Source organism: Oncorhynchus gorbuscha, unplaced genomic scaffold (genome assembly GCF_021184085.1).
Source record: "Oncorhynchus gorbuscha isolate QuinsamMale2020 ecotype Even-year unplaced genomic scaffold, OgorEven_v1.0 Un_scaffold_1671, whole genome shotgun sequence".
Lineage (NCBI taxonomy): Eukaryota > Metazoa > Chordata > Actinopteri > Salmoniformes > Salmonidae > Oncorhynchus > Oncorhynchus gorbuscha.
This window is the reverse complement of record NW_025746385.1, coordinates 73,668-100,474: the sequence shown is the minus strand read 5'-3', so window position 1 is coordinate 100,474 and position 26,807 is coordinate 73,668. Positions and strand designations below refer to the sequence as shown.

At 42.1% G+C, this 26,807-nt stretch overlaps 16 non-coding genes across 16 annotated transcripts; all 16 read left to right on the top strand.

Moving 5' to 3' along the window:
* Positions 1 to 9,089: 9,089 nt before the first annotated feature.
* Positions 9,090 to 9,162, top strand: trnar-acg. The gene has a single exon. It is a non-coding gene; the product is annotated as a tRNA-Arg (tRNA).
* A 4,719-nt stretch (positions 9,163 to 13,881) lies between these two features.
* trnar-acg lies at positions 13,882 to 13,954 on the top strand. Its single transcript has one exon. It is a non-coding gene; the product is annotated as a tRNA-Arg (tRNA).
* A 585-nt stretch (positions 13,955 to 14,539) lies between these two features.
* On the top strand, positions 14,540 to 14,612 carry trnar-acg. The gene has a single exon. It is a non-coding gene; the product is annotated as a tRNA-Arg (tRNA).
* Positions 14,613 to 15,196: 584 nt separating this feature from the next.
* Positions 15,197 to 15,269, top strand: trnar-acg. The gene has a single exon. It is a non-coding gene; the product is annotated as a tRNA-Arg (tRNA).
* A 3,465-nt stretch (positions 15,270 to 18,734) lies between these two features.
* Positions 18,735 to 18,807, top strand: trnar-acg. Its single transcript has one exon. It is a non-coding gene; the product is annotated as a tRNA-Arg (tRNA).
* A 585-nt stretch (positions 18,808 to 19,392) lies between these two features.
* Positions 19,393 to 19,465, top strand: trnar-acg. The gene has a single exon. It is a non-coding gene; the product is annotated as a tRNA-Arg (tRNA).
* A 584-nt stretch (positions 19,466 to 20,049) lies between these two features.
* trnar-acg lies at positions 20,050 to 20,122 on the top strand. The gene has a single exon. It is a non-coding gene; the product is annotated as a tRNA-Arg (tRNA).
* A 587-nt stretch (positions 20,123 to 20,709) lies between these two features.
* Positions 20,710 to 20,782, top strand: trnar-acg. Its single transcript has one exon. It is a non-coding gene; the product is annotated as a tRNA-Arg (tRNA).
* Positions 20,783 to 21,655: 873 nt separating this feature from the next.
* On the top strand, positions 21,656 to 21,727 carry trnae-uuc. Its single transcript has one exon. It is a non-coding gene; the product is annotated as a tRNA-Glu (tRNA).
* A 303-nt stretch (positions 21,728 to 22,030) lies between these two features.
* Positions 22,031 to 22,103, top strand: trnar-acg. Its single transcript has one exon. It is a non-coding gene; the product is annotated as a tRNA-Arg (tRNA).
* A 2,203-nt stretch (positions 22,104 to 24,306) lies between these two features.
* trnar-acg lies at positions 24,307 to 24,379 on the top strand. Its single transcript has one exon. It is a non-coding gene; the product is annotated as a tRNA-Arg (tRNA).
* A 134-nt stretch (positions 24,380 to 24,513) lies between these two features.
* trnae-uuc lies at positions 24,514 to 24,585 on the top strand. The gene has a single exon. It is a non-coding gene; the product is annotated as a tRNA-Glu (tRNA).
* A 302-nt stretch (positions 24,586 to 24,887) lies between these two features.
* trnar-acg lies at positions 24,888 to 24,960 on the top strand. The gene has a single exon. It is a non-coding gene; the product is annotated as a tRNA-Arg (tRNA).
* A 584-nt stretch (positions 24,961 to 25,544) lies between these two features.
* On the top strand, positions 25,545 to 25,617 carry trnar-acg. Its single transcript has one exon. It is a non-coding gene; the product is annotated as a tRNA-Arg (tRNA).
* A 144-nt stretch (positions 25,618 to 25,761) lies between these two features.
* trnae-uuc lies at positions 25,762 to 25,833 on the top strand. The gene has a single exon. It is a non-coding gene; the product is annotated as a tRNA-Glu (tRNA).
* A 303-nt stretch (positions 25,834 to 26,136) lies between these two features.
* trnar-acg lies at positions 26,137 to 26,209 on the top strand. The gene has a single exon. It is a non-coding gene; the product is annotated as a tRNA-Arg (tRNA).
* Positions 26,210 to 26,807: the final 598 nt, after the last annotated feature.

Here is a 26,807-nt window from a genome sequence, read left to right as displayed (position 1 = left end):
CTTCACCCACGACTGCGTGGCCACGCACGCCTCCAACTCAATCATCAAGTTTGCGGACGACACAACAGTGGTAGGCTTGATTACCAACAACGACGAGACGGCCTACAGGGAGGAGGTGAGGGCCCTCGGAGTGTGGTGTCAGGAAAATAACCTCACACTCAACGTCAACAAAACTAAGGAGATGATTGTGGACTTCAGGAAACAGCAGAGGGAACACCCCCTATCCACATCGATGGAACAGTAGTGGAGAGGGTAGCTAGTTTTAAGTTCCTCGGCATACACATCACAGACAAACTGAATTGGTCCACTCACACTGACAGCGTCGTGAAGAAGCGCAGCAGCGCCTATTCAACCTCAGGAGGCTGAAGAAATTCGGCTTGTCACCAAAAGCACTCACAAACTTCTACAGATGCACAATCGAGAGCATCCTGGCGGGCTGTATCACTGCCTGGTACGGCAACTGCTCCGCCCTCAACCGTAAGGCTCTCCAGAGGGTAGTGAGGACTGCACAACGCATCACCGGGGAAAACTACCTGCCCTCCAGGACACCTACACCACCCGTTGTTACAGGAAGGCCATAAAGATCATCAAGGACATCAACCAACCGAACCACTGCCTGTTCACCCCGCTATCATCCAGAAGGCGAGGTCAGTACAGGTGCATCAAAGCTGGGACCGAGAGACTGAAAAACAGCTTCTATCTCAAGGCCATCAGACTGTTAAACAGCCACCACTAACATTGAGTGGCTGCTGCCAACACACTGTCATTGACACTGACCCAACTCCAGCCATTTTAATAATGGGAATTGATGGGAAATGATGTAAATATATCACTAGCCACTTTAAACAATGCTACCTTATATAATGTTACTTACCCTACATTATTCATCTCATATGCATATGTATATACTGTACTCTACATCATCGACTGCATCCTTATGTAACACATGTATCACTAGCCACTTTAACTATGCCACTTTGTTTACTTTGTCTACACACTCATCTCATATGTATATACTGTACTCGATACCATCTACTGTATGCTGCTCTGTACCATCACTCATTCATATATCCTTATGTACATGTTCCTTATCCCCTTACACTGTGTATAAGACAGTAGTTTTGGAATTGTTAGTTAGATTACTTGTTGGTTATCACTGCATTGTCGGAACTAGAAGCACAAGCATTTCGCTACACTCTCATTAACATCTGCTAACCATGTGTATGTGACAAATAACATTTGATTTGATTTGATTTGAATGGATAACGTGTCTGACTACGGATCAGAAGATTCTAGGTTCGACTCTGGCTGGCTCAATACTTTGTTTAATTGACTGAAATCAAGCAGGGAATGATACTGTATTAAAAAAAGATGCAGCTTTTAAATCAAACAGGCATAATGTCAACATTTAAAGATTTGTCTGTGATGTGTATTTTAAGTATGTGTCTTCCCATATGGTCTAGCAGTTAGGATTCCTGGTTTTCACCCAGGTTGCCTGGGTTCAACTCCCGGTATGGGAAAGAATATCTTGTCGTTAGGTACGCACTTGTGTAACAACAGATGCAGCAGTTTCTCACAACACAACAATATTCGCTCAGGAAATGTGACATGTTATGTAGATTCAAATTATACAAGGCTTTTTAAACGTTAAATACACTTCATGTTTGCATTTCTTGCTCTGCAGTAAAATTCATGCAACAACAGGAGGATCAAATTAAGATATGCATCTAAAACAGAAAACCAATGAACCTTGTTGTTGACAGACGCTTTTGACTGTGTACATTTGTCTAGCTGTGACCTGACTTCAGCTTAGACGTGGTGCCAGTGAGGGTAGGCAACAACATCTCCTCCCCGCTGATCCTCAACACGGGGGCCCCACAAAGGTGCGTTCTGAGCCCTCTCCTGTACTCCCTGTTCACCCACGACTGCGTGGCCACGCACGCCTCCAACTCAATCATCAAGTTTGCGGACGACACAACAGTGGTAGGCTTGATTACCAACAACGACGAGACGGCCTACAGGGAGGAGGTGAGGGCCCTCGGAGTGTGGTGTCAGGAAAATAACCTCACACTCAACGTCAACAAAACTAAGGAGATGATTGTGGACTTCAGGAAACAGCAGAGGGAACACCCCCTATCCACATCGATGGAACAGTAGTGGAGAGGGTAGCTAGTTTTAAGTTCCTCGGCATACACATCACAGACAAACTGAATTGGTCCACTCACACTGACAGCGTCGTGAAGAAGGCGCAGCAGCGCCTATTCAACCTCAGGAGGCTGAAGAAATTCGGCTTGTCACCAAAAGCACTCACAAACTTCTACAGATGCACAATCGAGAGCATCCTGGCGGGCTGTATCACCGCCTGGTACGGCAACTGCTCCGCCCTCAACCGTAAGGCTCTCCAGAGGGTAGTGAGGACTGCACAACGCATCACCGGGGGCAAACTACCTGCCCTCCAGGACACCTACACCACCCGTTGTTACAGGAAGGCCCTAAAGATCATCAAGAACATCAACCACCCGAACCACTGCCTGTTCACCCCTCTATCATCCAGAAGGCGAGGTCAGTACAGGTGCATCAAAGCTGGGACCGAGAGACTGAAAAACAGCTTCTATCTCAAGGCCATCAGACTGTTAAACAGCCACCACTAACATTGAGTGGCTGCTGCCAACACACTGTCATTGATACTGACCCTACTCCAGCCATTTTAATAATGGGAATTGATGGGAAATGATGTAAATATATCACTAGCCACTTTAAACTATGCTACCTTATATAATGTTACTTACCCTACATTATTCATCTCATATGCATATGTATATACTGTACTCTACATCATCGACTGCATCCTTATGTAACACATGTATCACTAGCCACTTTAACTATGCCACTTTGTTTACTTTGTCTACACACTCATCTCATATGTATATACTTTACTCGATACCATCTACTGTATGCTGCTCTGTACCATCACTCATTCATATATCCTTATGTACATGTTCCTTATCCCCTTACACTGTGTATAAGACAGTAGTTTTGGAATTGTTAGTTAGATTACTTGTTGGTTATCACTGCATTGTCGGAACTAGAAGCACAAGCATTTCGCTACACTCTCATGAACATCTGCTAACCATGTGTATGTGACAAATAAAATTTGATTTGATTTGATTTGAATGGATAACGTGTCTGACTACGGATCAGAAGATTCTAGGTTCGACTCCTGGCTGGCTCAATACTTTGTTTAATTGACTGAAATCAAGCAGGGAATGATACTGTATTAAAAAAAGATGTAGCTTTTAAATCCAACAGGCATGATGTCAACATTTAAAGATTTGTCTGTGATGTGTATTTTAAGTATGTGTCTTCCCATATGGTCTAGCGGTTAGGATTCCTGGTTTTCACCTAGGTGGCCAGGTTTCAATTCCCGGTATGGGAAAGAATATATTTTCGTTAGGTACCCACTTGTGTAACAACAGATGCAGCAGTTTCACACAACACAACAATATTCCCTCAGCAACAGGAAATGTGACTTGTTATGTATATTCAAATTATACAAAGCTTTTTAAACGTTGAATACACTTCATGGCTGCATTTCTTGCTCTGCAGTAAAATTCATGCAACAACAGGAGGATCAAATTAAGATATGCATCTGAAACAGAAAACCAAGGAACCTTGTTGTCGACAGACTGTGTACACTGGTCTAGCTGTGACCTGACTTCAGCTAAGACGTGGGGCCAGTGGTGCAATGGATAACGTGTCTGACTACGGATCAGAAGATTCAAGGTTTGACTCCTGGCTGGCTCATAACTTTATTTAATTGACTGAAATCAAGCTGGGAATGATACTGTTTACCTTTCAGTGCTTCTGGCTGTTCTCACTTCAAACACATTTTAGACGGATTTCATCTGGACATTCCCCAACATCTCTCAGAAAAAAAGATGTAGCTTTTAAATCCAACAGGCATGATGTCAACATTTAAAGATTTGTCTGTGATGTGTATTTTAAGTATGTGTCTTCCCATATGGTCTAGCGGTTAGGATTCCTGGTTTTCACCCAGGTTGCCCGGGTTCAACTCCCGGTATGGGAAAGAATATATTTTCGTAGGGTATCCACTTGTGTAACAACAGATGCTTTTAAATCCAACAGGCATAATGTCAACATTTAAAGATTTGTCTGTGATGTGTATTTTAAGTATGTGTCTTCCCATATGTTCTAGCAGTTAGGATTCCTGGTTTTCACCCAGGTTGCCTGGGTTCAACTCCCGGTATGGGAAAGATTATCTTGTCGTTAGGTACGCACTTGTGTAACAACAGATGCAGCAGTTTCTCACAACACAACAATATTCGCTCAGGAAATGTGACATGTTATGTAGATTCAAATTATACAAGGCTTTTTAAACGTTAAATACACTTCATGGTTGCATTTCTTGCTCTGCAGTAAAATTCATGCAACAACAGGAGGATCAAATTAAGATATGCATCTGAAACAGAAAACCAAGGAACCTTGTTGTTGACAGACGCTTTTGACTGTGTACATTTGTCTAGCTGTGACCTGACTTCAGCTTAGACGTGGTGCCAGTGAGGGTAGGCAACAACATCTCCTCCCCGCTGATCCTGAACACGGGGGCCCCACAAGGGTGCGTTCTGAGCCCTCTCCTGTACTCCCTCTTCACCCACGACTGCGTGGCCACGCACGCCTCCAACTCAATCATCAAGTTTGCGGACGACACAACAGTGGTAGGCTTGATTACCAACAACGACGAGACGGCCTACAGGGAGGAGGTGAGGGCCCTCGGAGTGTGGTGTCAGGAAAATAACCTCACACTCAACGTCAACAAAACTAAGGAGATGATTGTGGACTTCAGGAAACAGCAGAGGGAACACCCCCCTATCCACATCGATGGAACAGTAGTGGAGAGGGTAGCTAGTTTTAAGTTCCTCGGCATACACATCACAGACAAACTGAATTGGTCCACTCACACTGACAGCGTCGTGAAGAAGGCGCAGCAGCGCCTATTCAACCTCAGGAGGCTGAAGAAATTCGGCTTGTCACCAAAAGCACTCACAAACTTCTACAGATGCACAATCGAGAGCATCCTGGCGGGCTGTATCACTGCCTGGTACGGCAACTGCTCCGCCCTCAACCGTAAGGCTCTCCAGAGGGTAGTGAGGACTGCACAACGCATCACCGGGGGAAAACTACCTGCCCTCCAGGACACCTACACCACCCGTTGTTACAGGAAGGCCATAAAGATCATCAAGGACATCAACCAACCGAACCACTGCCTGTTCACCCCGCTATCATCCAGAAGGCGAGGTCAGTACAGGTGCATCAAAGCTGGGACCGAGAGACTGAAAAACAGCTTCTATCTCAAGGCCATCAGACTGTTAAACAGCCACCACTAACATTGAGTGGCTGCTGCCAACACACTGTCATTGACACTGACCCAACTCCAGCCATTTTAATAATGGGAATTGATGGGAAATGATGTAAATATATCACTAGCCACTTTAAACAATGCTACCTTATATAATGTTACTTACCCTACATTATTCATCTCATATGCATATGTATATACTGTACTCTACATCATCGACTGCATCCTTATGTAACACATATATCACTAGCCACTTTAACTATGCCACTTTGTTTACTTTGTCTACACACTCATCTCATATGTATATACTGTACTCGATACCATCTACTGTATGCTGCTCTGTACCATCACTCATTCATATATCCTTATGTACATGTTCCTTATCCCCTTACACTGTGTATAAGACAGTAGTTTTGGAATTGTTAGTTAGATTACTTGTTGGTTATCACTGCATTGTCGGAACTAGAAGCACAAGCATTTCGCTACACTCTCATTAACATCTGCTAACCATGTGTATGTGACAAATAACATTTGATTTGATTTGATTTGAATGGATAACGTGTCTGACTACGGATCAGAAGATTCTAGGTTCGACTCCTGGCTGGCTCAATACTTTGTTTAATTGACTGAAATCAAGCAGGGAATGATACTGTATTAAAAAAAGATGTAGCTTTTAAATCAAACAGGCATAATGTCAACATTTAAAGATTTGTCTGTGATGTGTATTTTAAGTATGTGTCTTCCCATATGGTCTAGCAGTTAGGATTCCTGGTTTTCACCCAGGTTGCCTGGGTTCAACTCCCGGTATGGGAAAGAATATCTTGTCGTTAGGTACGCACTTGTGTAACAACAGATGCAGTACTTTCACACAACACAACAATATTCACTCAGCAACAGGAAATGTGACATGTTATGTAGATTCATATTATATAACGTTTTTTAAACGTTGAATACACTTCATGGCTGCATTTCTTGCTCTGCAGTAAAATTCATGCAACAACAGGAGGATCAAATTAAGATATGCATCTGAAACAGAAAACCAAGGAACCTTGTTGTTGAGAAACGCTATGACTGTGTACACTGGTCTAGCTGTGACCTGACTTCAGCTTAGACGTGGGGCCAGTGGCGCAATGGATAACGTGTCTGACTACGGATCAGAAGATTCTAGGTTCAACTCCTGGCTGGCTCAATACTTTATTTAATTGACTGAAATCAAGCTGGGAATGATACTGTATACCTTTCAGTGCTTCTGGCTGTTCTCACTTTAAACACATTTTAGACGGATTTCATCTGGACATTCCCCAACATCTCTGAGAAAAAAAGATGTAGCTTTTAAATCCAACAGGCATAATGTCAACATTTAAAGATTTGTCTGTGATGTGTATTTTAAGTATGTGTCTTCCCATATGGTCCAGCGGTTAGGATTCCTGGTTTTCACCCAGGTGGCCCGGGTTCAACTCCCAGTATGGGAAAGAATATATTTTCGTTAGGTACCCACTTGTGTAACAACAGATGCAGCAGTTTCTCACAACACAACAAGATTCCCTCAGCAACAGGAAATGTGACTTGTTATGTAGATTCAAATTATACAAAGCTTTTTAAACGTTGAATACACTTCATGGCTGCATTTCTTGCTCTGCAGTAAAATTCATGCAACAACAGGAGGATCAAATTAAGATATGCATCTGAAACAGAAAACCAAGGAACCTTGATGTTGACAGACGCCATGACTGTGTACACTGGTCTAGCTGTGACCTGACTTCAGTTTAGGCATGGGGCCAGTGGCGCAATGGATAAAGTGTCTGACTATGGATCAGAAGATTCTAGGTTCAACTCCTGGCTCAATACTTTATTTAATTGACTGAAATCAAGCTGGGAATGATACTGTATACCTTTCATTGCTTCTGGCTGTTCTCACTTCAAACACATTTTAGACGGACTTCATCTGGACATTCCCCAACATCTCTGAGAAAAAAAGATGTAGCTTTTAAATCCAACAGGCATGATGTCAACATTTAAAGATTTGTCTGTGATGTGTATTTTAAGTATGTGTCTTCCCATATGGTCTAGCGGTTAGGATTCCTGGTTTTCACCCAGGTGGCCGGGTTCAACTCCCGGTATGGGAAAGAATATATTTTCTTTAGGTACCCACTTGTGTAACAACAGATGCAGCAGTTTCTCACAACACAACAATATTCCCTCAGCAACAGGAAATGTGACATGTCATGTAGATTCAAATTATACAAGGCTTTTTAAACGTTGAATAAACTTCATGGCTGCATTTCTTGCTCTGCAGTAAAATTCATGCAACAACAGGAGGATCAAATTAAGATATGCATCTGAAACAGAAAACCAAGGAACCTTATTGTTGCCTACAGAGGGTAGTGAGGACTGCACAACGCATCACCGGGGGCAAACTACCTGCCCTCCAGGACACCTACACCACCCGTTGTTACAGGAAGGCCATAAAGATCATCAAGGACATCAACCACCCGAACCACTGCCTGTTCACCCCGCTATCATCCAGAAGGCGAGGTCAGTACAGGTGCATCAAAGCTGGGACCGAGAGACTGAAAAACAGCTTCTATCTCAAGGCCATCAGACTGTTAAACAGCCACCACTAACATTGAGTGGCTGCTGCCAACACACTGTCATTGACACTGACCCAACTCCAGCCATTTTAATAATGGGAATTGATGGGAAATGATGTAAATATATCACTAGCCACTTTAAACAATGCTACCTTATATAATGTTACTTACCCTACATTATTCATCTCATATGCATATGTATATACTGTACTCTACATCATCGACTGCATCCTTATGTAACACATGTATCACTAGCCACTTTAACTATGCCACTTTGTTTACTTTGTCTACACACTCATCTCATATGTATATACTGTACTCGATACCATCTACTGTATGCTGCTCTGTACCATCACTCATTCATATATCCTTATGTACATGTTCCTTATCCCCTTACACTGTGTATAAGACAGTAGTTTTGGAATTGTTAGTTAGATTACTTGTTGGTTATCACTGCATTGTCGGAACTAGAAGCACAAGCATTTCGCTACACTCGCATTAACATCTGCTAACCATGTGTATGTGACAAATAAAATTTGATTTGATTTGATTTGAATGGATAACGTGTCTGACTACGGATCAGAAGATTCTAGGTTCGACTCCTGGCTGGCTCAATACTTTGTTTAAGTGACTGAAATCAAGCAGGGAATGATACTGTATTAAAAAAAGATGTAGCTTTTAAATCAAACAGGCATAATGTCAACATTTAAAGATTTGTCTGTGATGTGTATTTTAAGTATTTTGTCTTCCCATATGGTCTAGCGGTTAGGATTCCTGGTTTTCACCCAGGTGTCCTGGGTTCAACTCCCGGTATGGGAAAGGATATCTTGTCATTAGGTACCCACTTGTGTAACAACAGATGCAGCAGTTTCTCACAACACAACAATATTCCCTCAGCAACATGAAATGTGAAATGTCATGTAGATTCGAATTATACAATTTTTTTAAACGTTGAATACACTTCATGGCTGCATTTCTTGCTCTGCAGTAAAATTCATGCAACAACAGGAAGATCAAATTAAGATATGCATCTGAAACAGAAAAAAAAGGAACCTTTTTGTTGACAGACGCCATGACTGTGTACACTGTTCTAGCTGTGACCTGACTTCAGCTTAGACGTGGGGCCAGTGGCGCAATGGATAACGTGTCTGACTACGGATCAGAAGATTCTAGGTTCGACTCCTGGCTGGCTCAATACTTTATTTAATTGACTGAAATCAAGCTGGGAATGATACTGTATACCTTTCAGTGCTTCTGGCTGTTCTCACTTCAAACACATTTTAGACAGATTTCATCTGGACATTCCCCAACATCTCTGAGAAAAAAAGATGTAGTTTTTGAATCCAACAGGCATGATGTCAACATTTAAAGATTTGTCTGTGATGTGTATTTTAAGTATGTGTCTTCCCATATGGTCTAGCGGTTAGGATTCCTGGTTTTCACCCAGGTGGCCTGGGTTCAACTCCTGGTATGGGAAAGAATAACTTGTCATTAGGTACACACTTGTGTAACAACAGATGCAGTACTTTCACACAACACAACAATATTCACTCAGCAACAGGAAATGTGACATGTTATGTAGATTCATATTATATAATGTTTTTTAAACGTTGAATACACTTCATGGCTGCATTTCTTGCTCTGCAGTAAAATTCATGCAACAACAGGAGGATCAAATTAAGATATGCATCTGAAACAGAAAACCAAGGAACCTTGTTGTTGACAGACGCCATGACTGTGTACACTGGTCTAGCTGTGACCTGACTTCAGCTTAGACGTGGGGTCAGTGGCGCAATGGATAACGTGTCTGACTACGGATCAGAAGATTCTAGGTTCGACTCCTGGCTGGCTCAATACTTTATTTAATTGACTGAAATCAAGCTCGGAATGATACTGTATATCTTTCAGTGCTTCTGGCTGTTCTCACTTTAAACACATTTTAGACGGATTTCATCTGGACATTCCCCAACATCTCTGAGAAAAAAGATGTAGTTTTTGAATCCAACAGGCATAATGTCAACATTTAAAGATTTGTCTGTGATGTGTATTTTAAGTATATGTCTTCCCATATGGTCTAGCGGTTAGGATTCCTGGTTTTCACCCAGGTGGCCGTGTTCAACTCCCGGTATGGGAAAGAACATATTTTCTTTAGGTACCCACTTGTGTAACAACAGATGCAGCAGTTTCTCACAACACAACAATATTCCCTCAGCAACAGGAATGTGACTTGTTATGTAGATTAAAATTATACAAGGCTTTTTAAACGTTGAATACACTTCATGGCTGCATTTCTTGCTCTGCAGTAAAATTCATGCAACAACAGGAGGATCAAATTAACATATGCATCTGAAACAGAAAACCAAGGAACCTTTTTGCTGACAGACGCCATGACTGTGTACACTGTTCTAGCTGTGACCTGACTTCAACTTAGACGTGGGGCCAGTGGCGCAATGGATAATGTGTCTGACTACGGATCAGAAGATTCTAGGTTCGACTCCTGGCTGGCTCAATAATTTATTTAATTGACTGAAATCAAGCTGGGAATGATACTGTATACCTTTCAGTGCTTCTGGCTGTTCTCACTTCAAACACATTTTAGACAGATTTCATCTGGACATTCCCCAACATCTCTGAGAAAAAAAGATGTAGTTTTTGAATCCAACAGGCATGATGTCAACATTTAAAGATTTGTCTGTGATGTGTATTTTAAGTATGTGTCTTCCCATATGGTCTAGCGGTTAGGATTCCTGGTTTTCACCCAGGTTGCCTGGGTTCAACTCCCGGTATGGGAAAGAATATATTTTCGTAGGGTATCCACTTGTGTAACAACAGTTGCTTTTAAATCCAACAGGCATAATGTCAACATTTAAAGATTTGTCTGTGATGTGTATTTTAAGTATGTGTCTTCCCATATGGTCTAGCAGTTAGGATTCCTGGTTTTCACCCAGGTTGCCTGGGTTCAACTCCCGGTATGGGAAAGAATATCTTGTCGTTAGGTACGCACTTGTGTAACAACAGATGCAGCAGTTTCTCACAACACAACAATATTCGCTCAGGAAATGTGACATGTTATGTAGATTCAAATTATACAAGGCTTTTTAAACGTTAAATACACTTCATGGTTGCATTTCTTGCTCTGCAGTAAAATTCATGCAACAACAGGAGGATCAAATTAAGATATGCATCTGAAACAGAAAACCAAGGAACCTTGTTGTTGACAGATGCTTTTGACTGTGTACATTTGTCTAGCTGTGACCTGACTTCAGCTTAGACGTGGTGCCAGTGAGGGTAGGCAACAACATCTCCTCCCCGCTGATCCTCAACACGGGGCCCCACAAAGGTGCGTTCTGAGCCCTCTCCTGTACTCCCTGTTCACCCACGACTGCGTGGCCACGCACGCCTCCAACTCAATCATCAAGTTTGCGGACGACACAACAGTGGTAGGCTTGATTACCAACAACGACGAGACGGCCTACAGGGAGGAGGTGAGGGCCCTCGGAGTGTGGTGTCAGGAAAATAACCTCACACTCAACGTCAACAAAACTAAGGAGATGATTGTGGACTTCAGGAAACAGCAGAGGGAACACCCCCTATCCACATCGATGGAACAGTAGTGGAGAGGGTAGCTAGTTTTAAGTTCCTCGGCATACACATCACAGACAAACTGAATTGGTCCACTCACACTGACAGCGTCGTGAAGAAGGCGCAGCAGCGCCTATTCAACCTCAGGAGGCTGAAGAAATTTGGCTTGTCACCAAAAGCACTCACAAACTTCTACAGATGCACAATCGAGAGCATCCTGGCGGGCTGTATCACCGCCTGGTACGGCAACTGCTCTGCCCTCAACCGTAAGGCTCTCCAGAGGGTAGTGAGGACTGCACAACGCATCACCGGGGGCAAACTACCTGCCCTCCAGGACACCTACACCACCCGTTGTTACAGGAAGGCCATAAAGATCATCAAGGACATCAACCACCCAAACCACTGCCTGTTCACCCCGCTATCATCCAGAAGGCGAGGTCAGTACAGGTGCATCAAAGCTGGGACCGAGAGACTGAAAAACAGCTTCTATCTCAAGGCCATCAGACTGTTAAACAGCCACCACTAACATTGAGTGGCTGCTGCCAACACACTGTCATTGACACTGACCCAACTCCAGCCATTTTAATAATGGGAATTGATGGGAAATGATGTAAATATATCACTAGCCACTTTAAACAATGCTACCTTATATAATGTTACTTACCCTACATTATTCATCTCATATGCATATGTATATACTGTACTCTACATCATCGACTGCATCCTTATGTAACACATGTATCACTAGCCACTTTAACTATGCCACTTTGTTTACTTTGTCTACACACTCATCTCATATGTATATACTGTACTCGATACCATCTACTGTATGCTGCTCTGTACCATCACTCATTCATATATCCTTATGTACATGTTCCTTATCCCCTTACACTGTGTATAAGACAGTAGTTTTGGAATTGTTAGTTAGATTACTTGTTGGTTATCACTGCATTGTCGGAACTAGAAGCACAAGCATTTCGCTACACTCTCATTAACATCTGCTAACCATGTGTATGTGACAAATAACATTTGATTTGATTTGATTTGAATGGATAACGTGTCTGACTACGGATCAGAAGATTCTAGGTTCGACTCCTGGCTGGCTCAATACTTTGTTTAATTGACTGAAATCAAGCAGGGAATGATACTGTATTAAAAAAAAGATGTAGCTTTTAAATCAAACAGGCATAATGTCAACATTTAAAGATTTGTCTGTGATGTTCAACCTTCCCAAGTTCTCTCACGTCACCCCGCTCCTCCGTTCTCTCCACTGGCTTCCAGTTGAAGCTCGCATCCGCTACAAGACCATGGTGCTTGCCTACGGAGCTGTGAGGGGAACGGCACCTCAGTACCTCCAGGCTCTGATCAGGCCCTACACCCAAACAAGGGCACTGCGTTCATCCACCTCTGGCCTGCTCGCCTCCCTACCACTGAGGAAATGTACAGCTCCCGCGCTCAGCCCAGTCAAAACTGTTCGCTGCCCTGGCCCCCCAATGGTGGAACAAACTCCCTCACGACGCCAGGACAGCGGAGTCAATCACCACCTTCCGGAGACACCTGAAACCCCACCTCTTTAAGGAATACCTAGGATAGGTTAAGTAATCCCTCTCACCCCACCCCCCCTAAGTTTTAGATGCACTATTGTAAGTGACTGTCCCACTGGATGTCATAAGGTGATTGCACCAATTTGTAAGTCGCTCTGGATAAGAGCGTCTGCTAAATGACTTAAATGTTAAATGTAAATGTAATACTTTATTTAATTGACTGAAATCAAGCTCGGAATGATACTGTATATCTTTCAGTGCTTCTGGCTGTTCTCACTTTAAACACATTTTAGACGGATTTCATCTGGACATTCCCCAACATCTCTGAGAAAAAAGATGTAGTTTTTGAATCCAACAGGCATAATGTCAACATTTAAAGATTTGTCTGTGATGTGTATTTTAAGTATATGTCTTCCCATATGGTCTAGCGGTTAGGATTCCTGGTTTTCACCCAGGTGGCCGTGTTCAACTCCCGGTATGGGAAAGAACATATTTTCTTTAGGTACCCACTTGTGTAACAACAGATGCAGCAGTTTCTCACAACACAACAATATTCCCTCAGCAACAGGAAATGTGACTTGTTATGTAGATTAAAATTATACAAGGCTTTTTAAACGTTGAATACACTTCATGGCTGCATTTCTTGCTCTGCAGTAAAATTCATGCAACAACAGGAGGATCAAATTAACATATGCATCTGAAACAGAAAACCAAGGAACCTTTTTGTTGACAGACGCCATGACTGTGTACACTGTTCTAGCTGTGACCTGACTTCAGCTTAGACGTGGGGCCAGTGGCGCAATGGATAACGTGTCTGACTACGGATCAGAAGATTCTAGGTTCGACTCCTGGCTGGCTCAATACTTTATTTAATTGACTGAAATCAAGCTGGGAATGATACTGTATACCTTTCAGTGCTTCTGGCTGTTCTCACTTCAAACACATTTTAGACAGATTTCATCTGGACATTCCCCAACATCTCTGAGAAAAAAAGATGTAGTTTTTGAATCCAACAGGCATGATGTCAACATTTAAAGATTTGTCTGTGATGTGTATTTTAAGTATGTGTCTTCCCATATGGTCTAGCGGTTAGGATTCCTGGTTTTCACCCAGGTGGCCTGGGTTCAACTCCTGGTATGGGAAAGAATAACTTGTCATTAGGTACGCACTTGTGTAACAACAGATGCAGTACTTTCACACAACACAACAATATTCACTCAGCAACAGGAAATGTGACATGTTATGTAGATTCATATTATATAATGTTTTTTAAACGTTGAATACACTTCATGGCTGCATTTCTTGCTCTGCAGTAAAATTCATGCAACAACAGGAGGATCAAATTAAGATATGCATCTGAAACAGAAAACCAAGGAACCTTGTTGTTGACAGACGCCATGACTGTGTACACTGGTCTAGCTGTGACCTGACTTCAGCTTAGACGTGGGCCAGTGGCGCAATGGATAACGTGTCTGACTACGGATCAGAAGATTCTAGGTTCGACTCCTGGCTGGCTCAATACTTTATTTAATTGACTGAAATCAAGCTCGGAATGATACTGTATATCTTTCAGTGCTTCTGGCTGTTCTCACTTTAAACACATTTTAGACGGATTTCATCTGGACATTCCCCAACATCTCTGAGAAAAAAGATGTAGTTTTTGAATCCAACAGGCATAATGTCAACATTTAAAGATTTGTCTGTGATGTGTATTTTAAGTATATGTCTTCCCATATGGTCTAGCGGTTAGGATTCCTGGTTTTCACCCAGGTGGCCGTGTTCAACTCCCGGTATGGGAAAGAACATATTTTCTTTAGGTACCCACTTGTGTAACAACAGATGCAGCAGTTTCTCACAACACAACAATATTCCCTCAGCAACAGGAAATGTGACTTGTTATGTAGATTAAAATTATACAAGGCTTTTTAAACGTTGAATACACTTCATGGCTGCATTTCTTGCTCTGCAGTAAAATTCATGCAACAACAGGAGGATCAAATTAACATATGCATCTGAAACAGAAAACCAAGGAACCTTGTTGTTGACAGACGCCATGACTGTGTACACTGTTCTAGCTGTGACCTGACTTCAGCTTAGACGTGGGGCCAGTGGCGCAATGGATAACGTGTCTGACTACGGATCAGAAGATTCTAGGTTCGACTCCTGGCTGGCTCAATACTTTATTTAATTGACTGAAATCAAGCTGGGAATGATACTGTATACCTTTCAGTGCTTCTGGCTGTTCTCACTTCAAACACATTTTAGACAGATTTCATCTGGACATTCCCCAACATCTCTGAGAAAAAAGATGTAGTTTTGAATCCAACAGGCATGATGTCAACATTTAAAGATTTGTCTGTGATGTGTATTTTAAGTATGTGTCTTCCCATATGGTCTAGCGGTTAGGATTCCTGGTTTTCACCCAGGTTGCCTGGGTTCAACTCCCGGTATGGGAAAGAATATATTTTCGTAGGGTATCCACTTGTGTAACAACAGTTGCTTTTAAATCCAACAGGCATAATGTCAACATTTAAAGATTTGTCTGTGATGTGTATTTTAAGTATGTGTCTTCCCATATGGTCTAGCAGTTAGGATTCCTGGTTTTCACCCAGGTTGCCTGGGTTCAACTCCCGGTATGGGAAAGAATATCTTGTCGTTAGGTACGCACTTGTGTAACAACAGATGCAGCAGTTTCTCACAACAAACAATATTCAACAATATTCGCTCAGGAAATGTGACATGTTATGTAGATTCAAATTATACAAGGCTTTTTAAACGTTAAATACACTTCATGGTTGCATTTCTTGCTCTGCAGTAAAATTCATGCAACAACAGGAGGATCAAATTAAGATATGCATCTGAAACAGAAAACCAAGGAACCTTGTTGTTGACAGATGCTTTTGACTGTGTACATTTGTCTAGCTGTGACCTGACTTCAGCTTAGACGTGGTGCCAGTGAGGGTAGGCAACAACATCTCCTCCCCGCTGATCCTCAACACGGGGCCCCACAAAGGTGCGTTCTGAGCCCTCTCCTGTACTCCCTGTTCACCCACGACTGCGTGGCCACGCACGCCTCCAACTCAATCATCAAGTTTGCGGACGACACAACAGTGGTAGGCTTGATTACCAACAACGACGAGACGGCCTACAGGGAGGAGGTGAGGGCCCTCGGAGTGTGGTGTCAGGAAAATAACCTCACACTCAACGTCAACAAAACTAAGGAGATGATTGTGGACTTCAGGAAACAGCAGAGGGAACACCCCCTTATCCACATCGATGGAACAGTAGTGGAGAGGGTAGCTAGTTTTAAGTTCCTCGGCATACACATCACAGACAAACTGAATTGGTCCACTCACACTGACAGCGTCGTGAAGAAGCGCAGCAGCGCCTATTCAACCTCAGGAGGCTGAAGAAATTTGGCTTGTCACCAAAAGCACTCACAAACTTCTACAGATGCACAATCGAGAGCATCCTGGCGGGCTGTATCACCGCCTGGTACGGCAACTGCTCTGCCCTCAACCGTAAGGCTCTCCAGAGGGTAGTGAGGACTGCACAACGCATCACCGGGGGCAAACTACCTGCCCTCCAGGACACCTACACCACCCGTTGTTACAGGAAGGCCATAAAGATCATCAAGGACATCAACCACCCAAACCACTGCCTGTTCACCCCACTATCATCCAGAAGGCGAGGTCAGTACAGGTGCATCAAAGCTGGGACCGAGAGACTGAAAAACAGCTTCTATCTCAAGGCCATCAGACTGTTAAACAGCCACCACTAACATTGAGTGGCTGCTGCCAACACACTGTCATTGACACTGACCCAACTCCAGCCATTTTAATAATGGGAATTGATGGGAAATGATGTAAATATATCACTAGCCACTTTAAACAATGCTACCTTATATAATGTTACTTACCCTACATTATTCATCTCATATGCATATGTATATACTGTACTCTACATCATCGACTGCATCCTTATGTAACACATGTATCACTAGCCACTTTAACTATGCCACTTTGTTTACTTTGTCTACACACTCATCTCATATGTATATACTGTACTCGATACCATCTACTGTATGCTGCTCTGTACCATCACTCATTCATATATCCTTATGTACATGTTCCTTATCCCCTTACACTGTGTATAAGACAGTAGTTTTGGAATTGTTAGTTAGATTACTTGTTGGTTATCACTGCATTGTCGGAACTAGAAGCACAAGCATTTCGCTACACTCTCATTAACATCTGCTAACCATGTGTATGTGACAAATAACATTTGATTTGATTTGATTTGATTGGATAACGTGTCTGACTACGGATCAGAAGATTCTAGGTTCGACTCCTGGCTGGCTCAATACTTTGTTTAATTGACTGAAATCAAGCAGGGAATGATACTGTATTAAAAAAAAGATGTAGCTTTTAAATCAAACAGGCATAATGTCAACATTTAAAGATTTGTCTGTGATGTGTATTTTAAGTATGTGTCTTCCCATATGGTCTAGTGGTTAGGATTCCTGTTTTTCACCCAGGTGGCCCGGGTTCAACTCCCGGTATGGGAAAGAATATATTTGCTCTCTCTAATTCTCTCTTTCTTTCTCTCTCTCGGAGGACCTGAGCCCTAGGACCGTGCCCCAGGACTACCTGACATGATGGCTCCTTGCTGTCCCCAGTCCATCTGACTGTGCTGCTGCTCCAGTTTCAACTGTTCTGCCTTATTATTATTTGACCATGCTGGTCATTTATGAACATTTGAACATCTTGGTCATGTTCTGTTATAATCTCTACCCGGCACAGCCAGAAGAGGACTGGCCACCCCACATAGCCCGGTTCCTCTCTAGGTTTCTTCCTAGGTTTTGGCCTTTCTAGGGAGTTTTTCCTAGCCACCGTGCTTTTACACCTGCATTGTTTGCTGTTTGGGGTTTTAGGCTGGGTTTCTGTACAGCACTTTGAGATATCAGCTGATGTACGAAGGGCTATATAAATAAATTTGATTTGATTTGATTTGATTTGATCAGAAGATTCTAGGTTCGACTCCTGGCTGGCTCAATACTTTATTTAATTGACTGAAATCAAGCTGGGAATGATACTGTATACCTTTCAGTGCTTCTGGCTGTTCTCACTTCAAACACATTTTAGACAGATTTCATCTGGACATTCCCCAACATCTCTGAGAAAAAAAGATGTAGTTTTTGAATCCAACAGGCATGATGTCAACATTTAAAGATTTGTCTGTGATGTGTATTTTAAGTATGTGTCTTCCCATATGGTCTAGCGGTTAGGATTCCTGGTTTTCACCCAGGTGGCCTGGGTTCAACTCCCGGTATGGGAAAGAATAACTTGTCATTAGGTACGCACTTGTGTAACAACAGATGCAGTACTTTCACACAACACAACAATATTCACTCAGCAACAGGAAATGTGACATGTTATGTAGATTCATATTATATAATGTTTTTTAAACGTTGAATACACTTCATGGCTGCATTTCTTGCTCTGCAGTAAAATTCATGCAACAACAGGAGGATCAAATTAAGATATGCATCTGAAACAGAAAACCAAGGAACCTTTTTGCTGACAGACGCCATGACTGTGTACACTGTTCTAGCTGTGACCTGACTTCAGCTTAGACGTGGGGCCAGTGGCGCAATGGATAACGTGTCTGACTACGGATCAGAAGATTCTAGGTTCGACTCCTGGCTGGCTCAATACTTTATTTAATTGACTGAAATCAAGCTGGGAATGATACTGTATACCTTTCAGTGCTTCTGGCTGTTCTCACTTCAAACACATTTTAGACAGATTTCATCTGGACATTCCCCAACATCTCTGAGAAAAAAGATGTAGTTTTTGAATCCAACAGGCATGATGTCAACATTTAAAGATTTGTCTGTGATGTGTATTTTAAGTATGTGTCTTCCCATATGGTCTAGCGGTTAGGATTCCTGGTTTTCACCCAGGTGGCCTGGGTTCAACTCCCGGTATGGGAAAGAATAACTTGTCATTAGGTACGCACTTGTGTAACAACAGATGCAGTACTTTCACACAACACAACAATATTCACTCAGCAACAGGAAATGTGACATGTTATGTAGATTCATATTATATAATGTTTTTTAAACGTTGAATACACTTCATGGCTGCATTTCTTGCTCTGCAGTAAAATTCATGCAACAACAGGAGGATCAAATTAAGATATGCATCTGAAACAGAAAACCAAGGAACCTTGTTGTTGACAGACGCCATGACTGTGTACACTGGTCTAGCTGTGACCTGACTTCAGCTTAGACGTGGGGCCAGTGGCGCAATGGATAACGTGTCTGACTACGGATCAGAAGATTCTAGGTTCGACTCCTGGCTGGCTCAATACTTTATTTAATTGACTGAAATCAAGCTCGGAATGATACTGTATATCTTTCAGTGCTTCTGGCTGTTCTCACTTTAAACACATTTTAGACGGATTTCATCTGGACATTCCCCAACATCTCTGAGAAAAAAGATGTAGTTTTTGAATCCAACAGGCATAATGTCAACATTTAAAGATTTGTCTGTGATGTGTATTTTAAGTATATGTCTTCCCATATGGTCTAGCGGTTAGGATTCCTGGTTTTCACCCAGGTGGCCGTGTTCAACTCCCGGTATGGGAAAGAACATATTTTCTTTAGGTACCCACTTGTGTAACAACAGATGCAGTACTTTCACACAACACAACAATATTCACTCAGCAACAGGAAATGTGACATGTTATGTAGATTCATATTATATAATGTTTTTTAAACGTTGAATACACTTCATGGCTGCATTTCTTGCTCTGCAGTAAAATTCATGCAACAACAGGAGGATCAAATTAAGATATGCATCTGAAACAGAAAACCAAGGAACCTTTTTGCTGACAGACGCCATGACTGTGTACACTGTTCTAGCTGTGACCTGACTTCAGCTTAGACGTGGGGCCAGTGGCGCAATGGATAACGTGTCTGACTACGGATCAGAAGATTCTAGGTTCGACTCCTGGCTGGCTCAATACTTTATTTAATTGACTGAAATCAAGCTGGGAATGATACTGTATACCTTTCAGTGCTTCTGGCTGTTCTCACTTCAAACACATTTTAGACAGATTTCATCTGGACATTCCCCAACATCTCTGAGAAAAAAAGATGTAGTTTTTGAATCCAACAGGCATGATGTCAACATTTAAAGATTTGTCTGTGATGTGTATTTTAAGTATGTGTCTTCCCATATGGTCTAGCGGTTAGGATTCCTGGTTTTCACCCAGGTGGCCTGGGTTCAACTCCCGGTATGGGAAAGAATATACTTGTCATTAGGTACCCACTTGTGTAACAACAGATGCAGCAGTTTCACACAACACAACAATATTCACTCAGCAACAGGAAATGTGACATGTTATGTAGATTCAAATTATATAATGCTTTTTAAACGTTGAATACACTTCATGGCTGCATTTCTTGCTCTGCAGTAAAATTCATGCAACAACAGGAGGATCAAATTAAGATATGCATCTGAAACAGAAAACCAAGGAACCTTGTTGTTGACAGACGCCATGACTGTGTACACTGGTCTAGCTGTGACCTGACTTCAGCTTAGACGTGGGGCCAGTGGCGCAATGGATAACGTGTCTGACTACGGATCAGAAGATTCTAGGTTCGACTCCTGGCTGGCTCAATACTTTATTTAATTGACTGAAATCAAGCTGGGAATGATACTGTATACCTTTCAGTGCTTCTGGCTGTTCTCACTTCAAACACATTTTAGACAGATTTCATCTGGACATTCCCCAACATCTCTGAGAAAAAAAAAAGATGTAGTTTTTGAATCCAACAGGCATAATGTCAACATTTAAAGATTTGTCTGTGATGTGTATTTTAAGTATGTGTCTTCCCATATGGTCTAGCGGTTAGGATTCCTGGTTTTCACCCAGGTGGCCTGGGTTCAACTCCCGGTATGGGAAAGAATATACTTGTCATTAGGTACGCACTTGTGTAACAACAGATGCAGCAGTTTCACACAACACAACAATATTCACTCAGCAACAGGAAATGTGACATGTTATGTAGATTCAAATTATATAATGTTTTTTAAACGTTGAATACACTTCATGGCTGCATTTCTTGCTCTGCAGTAAAATTCATGCAACAACAGGAGGATCAAATTAAGATATGCATCTGAAACAGAAAACCAAGGAACCTTGTTGTTGACAGACGCCATGACTGTGTACACTGGTCTAGCTGTGACCTGACTTCAGCTTAGACGTGGGGCCAGTGGCGCAATGGATAACGTGTCTGACTACGGATCAGAAGATTCTAGGTTCGACTCTGGCTGGCTCAATACTTTATTTAATTGACTGAAATCAAGCTGGGAATGATACTGTATATCTTTCAGTGCTTCTGGCTGTTCTCACTTTAAACACATTTTAGACGGATTTCATCTGGACATTCCCCAACATCTCTGAGAAAAAAAGATGTAGTTTTTGAATCCAACAGGCATAATGTCAACATTTAAAGATTTGTCTGTGATGTGTATTTTAAGTATATGTCTTCCCATATGGTCTAGCGGTTAGGATTCCTGGTTTTCACCCAGGTGGCCCGGGTTCAACTCCCGGTATGGGAAAGAACATATTTTCTTTAGGTACCCACTTGTGTAACAACAGATGCAGTACTTTCACACAACACAACAATATTCACTCAGCAACAGGAAATGTGACATGTTATGTAGATTCATATTATATAATGTTTTTTAAACGTTGAATACACTTCATGGCTGCATTTCTTGCTCTGCAGTAAAATTCATGCAACAACAGGAGGATCAAATTAAGATATGCATCTGAAACAGAAAACCAAGGAACCTTGTTGTTGACAGACGCCATGACTGTGTACACTGGTCTAGCTGTGACCTGACTTCAGCTTAGACGTGGGGCCAGTGGCGCAATGGATAACGTGTCTGACTACGGATCAGAAGATTCTAGGTTCGACTCCTGGCTGGCTCAATACTTTGTTTAATTGACTGAAATCAAGCTGGGAATGATACTGTATACCTTTCAGTGCTTCTGGCTGTTCTCACTTCAAACACATTTTAGACAGATTTCATCTGGACATTCCCCAACATCTCTGAGAAAAAAAGATGTAGCTTTTAATCCAACAGGCATGATGTCAACATTTAAAGATTTGTCTGTGATGTGTATTTTAAGTATGTGTCTTCCCATATGGTCTAGCGGTTAGGATTCCTGGTTTTCCCCCAGGTGGCCTGGGTTCAACTCCCGGTATGGGAAAGAATAACTTGTCATTAGGTACGCACTTGTGTAACAAAAGATGCAGCAGTTTCTCAGAACACAACAGTATTCCCTCAGGAAATGTTAAATTTTATGTAGATTCAAATTATACAAGGGTTTTTAAACGTTGAATAGGATTCCTGGTTTTCACCCAGGTGGTATGGGAAATAATTATTTTCGTAAGGTATTGTGTAACAACAGATGCAGCAGTTTCTCACAACACAACAATATTCCCTCAGCAACAGGAAATGTGACAAGTTATGTAGATTCAAATTATACAAGGCTTTTTAAACGTTGAATAGGATTCCTGGTTTTCACCCAGGTGGCCTAGGTTCAACTCCCGGTATCAGAAAGAATAACTTGTCGTTAGGTACGCACTTGTGTAACAACAGATGCAGCAGTTTCACAAAACAATATTCCCTCAGCAACAGGAAATGTGACATGTCATGTAGATTCAAATTATACAAGGCTTTTTAAACGTTGAATTCACTTAATGGTTGCATTTCTTGCTCTGCAGTAAAATTCATGCAACAACAGGAGGATCAAATTAAGATATGCATCTGAAACAGAAAACCGAGGAACCTTGTTGTTGACAGACGCCAAGACTGTGTACATTTGTCTAGCTGTGACCTGACTTCAGCTTAGACGTGGTGCCAGTGAGGGTAGGCAACAACATCTCCTCCCCGCTGATCCTCAACACGGGGCCCCACAAGGGTGCGTTCTGAGCCCTCTCCTGTACTCCCTGTTCACCCACGACTGCGTGGCCACGCACGCCTCCAACTCAATCATCAAGTTTGCGGACGACACAACAGTGGTAGGCTTGATTACCAACAACGACGAGACGGCCTACAGGGAGGAGGTGAGGGCCCTCGGAGTGTGGTGTCAGGAAAATAACCTCACACTCAACGTCAACAAAACTAAGGAGATGATTGTGGACTTCAGGAAACAGCAGAGGGAACACCCCCTATCCACATCGATGGAACAGTAGTGGAGAGGGTAGCTAGTTTTAAGTTCCTCGGCATACACATCACAGACAATCTGAATTGGTCCACTCACACTGACAGCGTCATCTGAAAAGGCAGCAGCGCCTATTCAACCTCAGGAGGCTGAAGAAATTCGGCTTGTCACCAAAAGCACTCACAAACTTCTACAGATGCACAATCGAGAGCATCCTGGCGGGCTGTATCACCGCCTGGTACGGCAACTGCTCCGCCCTCAACCGTAAGGCTCTCCAGAGGGTAGTGAGGACTGCACAACGCATCACCGGGGGCAAACTACCTGCCCCCAGGACACCTACACCACCCGTTGTTACAGGAAGGCCATAAAGATCATCAAGGACATCAACCACCCGAACCACTGCCTGTTCACCCCGCTATCATCCAGAAGGCGAGGTCAGTACAGGTGCATCAAAGCTGGGACCGAGAGACTGAAAAACAGCTTCTATCTCAAGGCCATCAGACTGTTAAACAGCCACCACTAACATTGAGTGGCTGCTGCCAACACACTGTCATTGACACTGACCCAACTCCAGCCATTTTAATAATGGGAATTGATGGGAAATGATGTAAATATATCACTAGCCACTTTAAACAATGCTACCTTATATAATGGGAAAGAATATATTTTCGTAGGGTATCCACTTGTGTAACAACAGATGCAGCAGTTTCTCACAACACAACAATATTCCCTCAGCAACAGGAAATGTGACATGTTATGTAGATTCAAATTATACAAGGGTTTTTAAACGTTGAATACACTTCATGGCTGCATTTATTTCTCTGCAGTAAAATTCATGCAACACCAGGAGGATCAAATTAAGATATGCATCTGAAACAGAAAACCAAGGAACCTTGCATTGTTGACAGACGCTATGACTGTGTACACTGGTCTAGCTGTGACCTGACTTATGCTGACAGACATGGGGCCAGTGGCGCAATGGATAACGTGTCTGACTACGGATCAGAAGATTCTAGGTTCGACTCCTGGCTGGCTCAATACTTTGTTTAATTGACTGAAATCAAGCAGGGAATGATACTGTATTAAAAAAGACGATGTAGCTTTTAAATCAAACAGGCATAATGTCAACATTTAAAGATTTGTCTGTGATGTGTATTTTAAGTATGTGTCTTCCCATATGGTCTAGCGGTTAGGATTCCTGGTTTTCACCCAGGTGGCCCGGGTTCAACTCCCGGTATGGGAAAGAATATATTGTCATTAGGTACCCACTTGTGTAACAACAGATGCAGCAGTTTCTCACAACACAACAATATTCCCTCAGCAACAGGAAATGTGACTTGTTATGTAGATTCAAATTATACAATTTTTTTAAACGTTGAATACACTTCATGGCTGCATTTCTTGCTCTGCAGTAAAATTCATGCAACAACAGGAGGATCAAATTAAGATATGCATCTGAAACAGAAAACCAAGGAACCTTGTTGTTGACAGACGCCATGACTGTGTACACTGGTCTAGCTGTGACCTGACTTCAGCTTAGACGTGGGGCCAGTGGCGCAATGGATAACGTGTCTGACTACGGATCAGAAGATTCTAGGTTCGACTCCTGGCTGGCTCAATACTTTATTTAATTGACTGAAATCAAGCTGGGAATGATACTGTATACCTTTCAGTGCTTCTGGCTGTTCTCACTTCAAACACATTTTAGACAGATTTCATCTGGACATTCCCCAACATCTCTGAGAAAAAAAGATGTAGTTTTTGAATCCAACAGGCATAATGTCAACATTTAAAGATTTGTCTGTGATGTGTATTTTAAGTATGTGTCTTCCCATATGGTCTAGCGGTTAGGATTCCTGGTTTTCACCCAGGTGGCCCGGGTTCAACTCACGGTATGAGAAAGAATATCTTGTCGTTAGGTACGCACTTGTGTAACAACAGATGCAGCAGTTTCACAACACAACAATATTCCCTCAGCAACAGGAAATGTGACATGTTATGTAGATTCAAATTATACAAGGCTTTTTAAACGTTGAATACACTTCATGGCTGCATTTCTTGCTCTGCAGTAAAATTCATGCAACAACAGGAGGATCAAATTAAGATATGCATCTGAAACAGAAAACCAAGGAACCTTGTTGTTGACAGACGCCATGACTGTGTACACTGGTCTAGCTGTGACCTGACTTCAGCTTAGACGTGGGGCCAGTGGCGCAATGGATAACGTGTCTGACTACGGATCAGAAGATTCTAGGTTCGACTCCTGGCTGGCTCAATACTTTATTTAATTGACTGAAATCAAGCTGGGAACTGATACTGTATTAAACACATTTTAGATGGATTTCATCTGGACAAATCAAACAGGCATAATGTCAACATTTAAAGATTTGTCTGTGATGTGTATTTTAAGTATGTGTCTTCCCATATGGTCTAGCGGTTAGGATTCCTGGTTTTCACCCAGGTGGCCCGGGTTCAACTCCCGGTATGGGAAAGAATATATTGTCGTTAGGTACCCACTTGTGTAACAACAGATGCAGCAGTTTCTCACAACACAACAATATTCCCTCAGCAACAGGAAATGTGACATGTTATGTAGATTCAAATTATACAAGTCTTTTTAAACGTTGAATACACTTCATGGCTGCATTTCTTGCTCTGCAGTAAAATTCATGCAACAACAGGAGGATCAAATTAAGATATGCATCTGAAACAGAAAACCAAGGAACCTTGTTGTTGACAGACGCCATGACTGTGTACACTGGTCTAGCTGTGACCTGACTTCAGCTTAGATCTGGGGCCAGTGGCGCAATGGATAACGTGTCTGACTACGGATCAGAAGATTCTAGGTTCGACTCCTGGCTGGCTCAATACTTTATTTAATTGACTGAAATCAAGCTGGGAATGAATGATACTTTCAGTATAAACACATTTTAGACATTTCATCTGCTTCTCTGGCTGGCATAATGTCAACATTTAAAGATTTGTCTGTGATATGTATTTTAAGTATGTGTCTTCCCATATGGTCTATTTAGGATTCTGGACATGGCCTGGGTTCAACTCCTGGTATGGGAAAGAATATATTTTCATCTCTGTGTAAAAAAGATGCAGCTTTTAAATCCAACAGGCATAATGTCAACATTTAAAGATTTGTCTGTGATGTGTATTTTAAGTATGTGTCTTCCCATATGGTCTAGTAGCGGTTAGGATTCCTGGTTTTCACCCAGGTGGCCCGGGTTCAACTCCCGGTATGGGAAAGAATAACTTGTCATTAGGTACGCACTTGTGTAACAACAGATGCAGTACTTTCACACAACACAACAATATTCACTTAGCAACAGGAAATGTGACATGTTATGTAGATTCATATTATATAAGGTTTTTTAAACGTTGAATACACTTCATGGCTGCATTTCTTGCTCTGCAGTAAAATTCATGCAACAACAGGAGGATCAAATTAAGATATGC